Here is an 8,294-nt window from a genome sequence, read left to right as displayed (position 1 = left end):
GATGTGCTATGGTGCCCCCATAAAGGAAGTCGACAACGTGCCGGTGATCTCTCCTGTAGTTACATCTCAAGCAAATCAACTCAGTCGGAACCCGTACGTCTGGCTAAGGAAAAACAGCTGGAGCAATATGTGAAGGTCACGGATAATGTAGACCATAAAACACGACTCCTAGCCCTCCTTAGAGAATTTTCCGACGTAGTAGCACTTCCAGGAGACGCGCTGGGTAGGACGGATAAGGTGAAGCATCATATTGGTTTGTGCCCTGGTATAAATCCAGTTTATGTGCCCGCATACCGTCTACCGCACAGCCAAAGGGAAGCAGTGGATGAGGAAGTTGAAAGGATGCTTCATGATGAAGTTATCCAGCCTTCCTCCTCGCCTTGGAATGCACCACTCTTTCTGGTGCCTAAGAAGGACGGTGGTGTGAGACCTGTTGTGGATTTTCGGCAAGTGAACAAGGTAACAGTATCGGATCGTTACCCGATTCCGCATCTGCGAGACTTACTCCAATCATTAGGTAAGGGAAATACTGTGTTTACTTGTCTGGATCTAGCGTCAGGGTATTGGCAGGTGGAGCTGACCGAAGAGTTGCGTCCCATTACTGCTTTTAGCACTCACCGTGGGCACTTTGAATTTCTCCGGATGCCTTTTGGACTGAGTAATGCTCCTTTAACATTTCAGCGGATGATAAACCAATTGTTTGGCGAGATGTTAGGGCAAGACGTCTTAGCGTATCTAGATGACCTAATCATCGTGAGTAACAATGTTAACAGTCATTTTAACAAGTTAAAAGGAGTGATGGAAACCTTGAGATCCGCAGGTCTGAAAATTAAGCTGTCAAAGTGTGAATTTCTGAAATCCAGTATTAGATTATTAGGATACCTAGTTGATGGTAATGGCATCAAGACTGTGCCGGACAAGGTAAGGCCAATGTTAAATTTTCCTACACCACAGAACAAGGATCAGATAAGATCGTTCCTAGGCCTCACTGGCTTTTATAGGAGTTTCGTCCACAGGTATGCCATCATAGCATCACCTTTAACGACGCTACTTAAGAAGGATGCTGCATGGAAATGGGGACCCTCGGAAGAGAAAAGCTTCAACGAGCTCAAACAAGCCATGTCAGAAACACCCGTATTAGTGTTTCCTGATTATACTCAACCTTTCTATCTGTGCAAGGACGCCTCAGGTCTGGGTCTGGGAGTGGTGTTACACCAGGAGGATGAGCAAGGTAAGACACATACCATAGTGTATGCTAGTAGGGCACTAAGACCCCCAGAGAAGAACTATTCTACGACACATTTGGAGAAATTAGCAGTCGTATGGGCGTTAGGACATTTCCGGGATATTATCTATGGCTACCAGATAATTGTTTTAACTGACCATGCACCCATACGCAACTTGTTTAAAGGAAAAAACTTGCACGGTAAGGTTGCGCGTTGGTTTGGCAAGGTAATGGAGTTTGATCCAGAGGTCAGATATTTACCAGGCCGTCAAAATGTCGTTGCCGACGCATTGAGTAGAAACATTGCTGCTACCATAGCCAAGGATGTTGCTCTTGCTGAGTATTCCTCAGACACGGTAAAAGCGGAACAACGTAATGATGCGATGTGGTCTCAAGTCATCTATGCCTTGGAGTCTGGCGACGAGACTTGTCTACCTGAACTCCCAGTACCAATGACTCACTTCCATCTTCAACACGGTCTTTTGTATAAGCAACCCCCAGGGAAGGACACTGCACATCAGTTGGTTGTTCCTGCTACCTTACAGCAAGCCGTGCTACAGTTAGTTCATGACATACCTCAAGCGGGTCATCCCGGTCGCGATAGATGCATATGTGAGACGAGAAAGAAATATTATTGGCCGACCATGAGGAAGGACATAGAAGCCCACGTCAGTCAATGTGTCAAATGCGCGGAAATAAGAGGAAAGACGGGACTTCCGACTCCCATCTTAGAGTATCCTCTACCGGAAAAACCCTGGGATACAGTCTCCATTGATCTCTTAACGTTGCCGAGAAGTCGTCAAGGTTCAAGTTATGTACTGGTGGCAGTGGACCATTTCTCACGATTCACTGTTTTAGCACCTTTACAGACGAAAACTTCAGAGGAGGTGGCGCACACTTTTGTGACTTCAGTGATTTGTCCATACTCTACACCTAAGGTATTGCTCAGCGATAATGGCAGTGAATTTCGTAACCAGGTGTTACAAGAAATCTGTCGTATGGATGGAGTAAAGCAAGTTTTTGTAACGCCTTACAGTCCTAAGAGCAATGGCCTGGTGGGGACAAACAGGAAGATACTGGAAGTCTTGAGACCAGTAATAACCTCAAATCAAGAGGATAACTGGGAAGACTGGTTATCACATGTAGCGGCGACCATCAACTCCTCAGAAAATTCATCAACTGGGAAGTCTCCTCATTATATCCTTTATGGAGAAGAGAAAATGTTACCCTACGATTTGTTGGCTGGACCTCTTACCCCAGTATACAGTACAATGAAGAAGACTACGCAAAGGTACAGTTGTTGAAATTCTAACGTATACACAGTGAAGTATGGAAAAGATTAAAAGCCTCAGGAGCGGAGATGATGGCGAAACAAAACAAAGGCAGTCAAGAAAAGACGTTACAGGCAGGCCAGAAGGTCATGATCCACAACCCTGAGAGAATTTCCAAGCTCAGACCTAAGTTCCGCGGACCATATACCGTTGTGGAACGAGTACGTGGAAATACTTATAGAATAAAGGATGAAGCTAATGGAACTCAGGAGGTAGTACATGGTGATAGGATCAAACTAGTAAGTCAAGAGCTAGGCCTATCGTCTGATGTGTTGTCCCCGCTGTCTTCGTCGCAGTCTATGTCGTCGTCCGTACCTGTCCCTAACCAAGAGTATCGCAGCAAGCTACGATCCCACAACAAGAGTGATTAAGGGAGTATCTACTCTTGCAGAAAAAAAATGTGGCTGTGGCTCATACTCCTCGTGCGTTGCTTGGGGTGGACCTATGGAAAGACGTCGGACACGGACACAACTGCGTTAATGCCAGGAGCACTGAAGAGCCCACTTGGAGAAGTCGCGGTAGTGGAAGATGCAGTATGCGTCTACTATCCAATGGAAGGCTATCTCCAAACGCCAGATATTGTCAAGAAGGTCTCCAAAGGCTTGTCGAATCTCAGACAGCAACTGTTGGAAGTGGGAAGAATGTTAAATCGAAACCCACGATTGACGAACTCTGACAATGAAGCTTTGGAACGAACCTTGCATGGAATTGTTGAGCTTCAGACTAGGCATATAGACAGGCTCACCGACAGGCTCACTAACTTGCATGTTGCTTTACCTAACGTACACTCTGATCTTTCCAAGCATGTCCATGCACGTACTAAGAGAGGACTTGTGGATTTTCTAGGAATCCTGTCTCAGCAGCTCTTTGGTATGGCATTAGATAAGGACGTAGTGCAATTGGGTAGACAGATGCATGACTTGACACTGGCCGCTAAAGCCAATAATAGATTAATCATGCATGTGTATAAACAGTTAGATGACTTCACTAACAAAGCTAACGAGATAATTAGGACTACCAACCATCTAGTAGAGCTTGTGAACAACATCCAAATTAACCTACCAACCCTAGCTAACTTGGTGTTATTCGCTGAGTACTTAAATGCTCTCGACGAGTCAACCACTGCTTTGGAGAAGCATGCAGCCAATATGGTGGACGGCTTAATCGATGCAAGTTTGAACAGGGTTAATGCTTTATTGCTTCCTACTAATATACTAACAAATGCACTTAATATAGCTATGTGGAAGCATGGATTTATGCCACTCTTTGATCTGAGTCAACTGGAATATTATTACCCATTGTTAGAGGCCCAGTTGACCCATGAAGGCATCCTGATATTGGTACCTTTGAGGAATGCTGTAACGTACCAGGCATGGCGGTTCATTTCCTCCCCTTTTGCTACTGCTAATAATACACTTGTTGTTATTGAAGAGGATCCTGAGGTGCTAATTGTCTCAGATGACAAGAAGTATGTAGCAGAAATGACTGTGGATGAATTTGAGAAGTGTAAGGCCTTATTTCTTGATCTCCATGTATGTCCTGCTTTCCATTTTGTCTTCGTACCATTAAAGGTAGAGAAGTAAAAGAGGGCCTTGTTGGACACAAATACTTCCTCTGCTCTGCAACGTTGCATCTTCCAACCCATTCACTTGAAGTCAGTTTTCCATGCTCATATTCATGCGAAACAGTACTTTTACTTTCCTGAGACAGAGGACGTAACTGTGACTTGTGCCTCGCAGAATCAATTCTTTACAGTAAAGGGGTATTATGTTGCACCTGATTTTTGTGAGTTACACAGTAAAGAGATAGCAGTTCTGCCTAGGAAGCATCATCTAGCTTTGTCAGTGAACTTCTCATCCCAGTTACGACCCTTTTTACCTTCATTCAATGCTACTTCCTTGACTGTGAACAGGCTGTCTCATGTATTAAAGGAGCTTACCTTCCTCTCCCACCTGAACAGGACTGATTTAGAGCCTTATGTACTGTCCTATCTTCCTTCATATCTTTCTCCTTCCTATTTTGGTCCTGGCGTTGGTCTTCTACTTATTGTGGTCTTGTCCTGTGTTTGTGGTTTACGCTACTATTTAAGGCGCCAATTAAGGAACCCACTGAGACCACGTGTCCGTACACGGATTGCAAGTGGATGTTCCTGAATAGTTAGCTACCCTACACTCTGGTTAGGCTACACGGTAGTTAGGACAACAATGTCGACGAGGACGTCAGTGGTGTGGCCGAGCGATGTTCTGGTGTCAATATCTTTTTCCATAAGAAGTTGTAGTATCACAAATTTTACATAATAATTTTTAAAGCTGTTTAGTCATAATTAACAGCGTGTAATGAAGTGTGAATGATGAACAACCAAATATCATTTCGCTGTTAGCTGTGGTATAGAAGAAGGTGGATGGCAGACCACAATGCCACCCTGTTTCAATTATAAAAAGAAGGTTAGGAGAAGTGAAAAGATATCTGAATAGTGCGTAAGTGTAAAGTCCTGGGGAACCATTTATTATGTTGGTATATGTGAATGTACTTAATGCCATTTTATAGAGGTGTATAATGTGCTAGTAGAGTTGTCATTTATCTCTACTTTTTGCATAAGCCCGGAGTATATGTAAATGCTTGGCACCTCACTTTTAGCTGACCTCAGCACCGCGCCCAACTCGGCACGGTGAGCGTACAGCGTCAGAAGACGTCATATAGTTATCAAGGGAGGTGGTATCGCTCTTACATATCTCTCGGGTCGCAGTTATATTATTCTGTGCCCAATAAAGAGAGATTTATTCTGCTCATTTCTGTCACCTTACGCTACCACTTAATATAACAGACCAGCTTCCACCTTCTAGCGGCAGAGGACCTTTGATGGAAAGTGTCGGGCAGTGACGGCGAGTGGCTGACGTACTACAGATAGTGTCGTCGATCTCCAACCCGGTGGTCTAGTTATACAATAACAGCACAACACTTAATATGTAGTCAGCTGTGCTATTCCATATAACGGCTACACAAAATTAGTGGATCCGGTGGAATTAGCGGCTAAACTGACACATAAATTTGGTGCTAGCGGTGGCACGATATTTGGTGCTATCCGTGGCCTGGTACATCGTCCTGTCTCGGCTACCTCCCTTTCCTTGGAGGAAGTAACCTAGGTAGGCCTATACAGATAAATAGATAGTCATTCTCTTTGTGCCTTCATCTAGCGTTTTCTCTCTGAACATTCTGAATCTACAGCAGTAGGTGGCCACTTTGTTTCTTATGAAGCAATCGATAATGGTGTGCCTCAGTGTTCTGCCATTTCACCTTCTTTCTTTCTCCTTCTCATCAACATCCTGGGCTTATACTTGTATCTCTGTCAACCTATATGGTCGTGACTCCTTTAATTTTTTGTCAGCTTCTCAAGGATCGAACACAAGTCACAACAAAAGGAAAGAGACGATGCTTTGGCAATCCTGGCTCCTTAATAGTCTTTATTTTTACTTGGGATAAAAAGAATCTTATTAATGTTAATCTGTTAATGTTTAAAAAGTCATTCCCGCATCTCTCAGTTTGACATGCTCTTCCCATGACGATGTCCTTACCTTGAGCAACACAAAGATTGCTCATTCATGCTTTCTTAGTGTCCTTGGTGTCTCTATTTCTTGTGATTCTTCCTATAATGATACAATGTCTCTTACAAAAACACCTTCTCACAGAGTAGGAGTTCCGACTACGCACATTATTTTAACCTCAGTCTGTTACTGACTACCCATAGGGTCATATTCACCTCTGTTAGGAGTATAGTTCTCGTACGAAAGGAAGGAAGGGAGGCTTACCACACACAGCACTTCAAAATAGGTTAAATCAAAAGCTTCTAATTAACTGGAATCAAAGGCTTTTCGTCGCATCAGCTCCTCTCCTTCCACTGACTCCCTTCAATCTCTTCCTTCACTTATTGTTACATCTCTATCTTAACTGCTATGATTCTGGCAAAACTGAACTCTCTACTTGGATTTCTTCCCCGTTATGACAGGCACACGTCACCCATCTTTATGCACACCCACACCCTTTTACTGTCCAGCTCTGTAGAGCAAGAGTTAACGAGTATAACTCTGGAACCGCCCTCCTTATTCACTCTTTTCCACTGTCTCATCAACGCAGTTTATTAATAAATTTCGAAATGGCATATCTTAAATTTAGTTTTCTCCTGGTTCTTTTCTCATTGAAAAGTATTGCCAGCACTCACCGCTAGGGTCTTTATCATGTAAAACACACACACACACACACACACACACACACACACACACACACACACACACACACACACACACACACACACACACACACACACACACACACACACACACACACACACACACACACACACACACACACACACACAAGAAAGGTTACACGTAAAACCTTCATGGTCTTGGTCAAAGGCTCAGTGTTTCCAGAGTTAATTAACTTCTGAGAGCTGTAGCCACAAAACTGCCACAAAGTCACCCAATGTCACCCTTGGCCAGAAGCGAAGTGGTTCTGTGTCAACAACGTTTTCTGCTAGCGTTCTGAAAACATTTACTGTACACACTGTCGGTTGCGATTAAATTACGTTAGGTGCGTTTAAATTGGATGACACTGAGTTTTGGTGGTTATGGTCGGGTTTAAGGTAGTTTTTAGTGTGGTTACGTTAGGTTAGGTTAGTTCTACTTTGATTTTGCTTGGTTTAGATTATTTGGTATGGGTTGAACAGGTTAGGATGGATTAAAAGTGACAACGGAGGTATGGATTGATTTGGAGGAATAGGGTGTGCGCGACGGGGGTATTCTTAGGGTTAGGGAAGGGGGAGGTAATATTGGACACACACACCCATATAGTTTTCCGTTGTTTTTTTCCTTACACTATCAGGATCAACCCATGAGTTCCCTAAGTATGTTCTATATTTTTCCCATTCCATGTGTCTACCCCTTTTCCCGTGCATGCACTTTTATGCAATGCACTTATCTTTTATACATTTTTACCCTCCATCTATTCCCTTCCAACCTTGTCATATCCGTACTGCAGAATCGTATTTTTTATTGGCATCGACTCATTTCTCATACTAAATGATATTGTTTTACTGGCTCCATTCTTTTTCGGAGGATTAAACCACATCAATCAGTCACACGAAATCTCTCGTTGTATCTCTTCTTCCTCACACTTCATTTATCAGTACTTGCCTCTAGTGTTCCTTTTCTGTGATGTTTTTCAGTGCAACTTGGATCACATTTCCCCTTCTTGTATTCCCTACTTCTCTCTTGATATACTCTTCATCTTTCCCTTATCTTCTCGTCTTCTTTTTTCTCTCTTTGACCAGTAAACTTTCTCATCGATCGCTCCTTCATGATCAAACTCTCCCTCCTACTCCTTTCTCATTCTTCTTCCCTCTTCACTTATGTTTTTATTATTAATAATGATTTTTTTTTTTTATTCTTTTCTATCTCTCTCCTTCCTAACAAGGTTTCCGTTGACTGTGTCAAACAAATGGAACACCCTTCCTTCAACCTCAAGAGTCATTGAGGCGGAATGGAAATTGCTCGGATATCACCAAAGACGATCGCCAGAAATATACAAAATACACTGTGGAGCGATAGACTTTATGTGGGGATGAATATTTAATCCTGGCTGGAATCATCCAGAGACGTGTATCATCCTCTGACATAGTCACGGAACACTGTTCACACCTATCAGTGTAAGAAAACGTCGATTTACTCGAGTATGAAGCATAC

The sequence above is a fragment of the Coenobita brevimanus genome, chromosome 55, assembly GCF_032717465.1.
Source record: "Coenobita brevimanus isolate Jiangsu-jjx chromosome 55, ASM3271746v2, whole genome shotgun sequence".
Taxonomy (NCBI): Eukaryota; Metazoa; Arthropoda; class Malacostraca; order Decapoda; family Coenobitidae; genus Coenobita; species Coenobita brevimanus.
Note: the sequence above shows the minus strand (reverse complement) of the source record.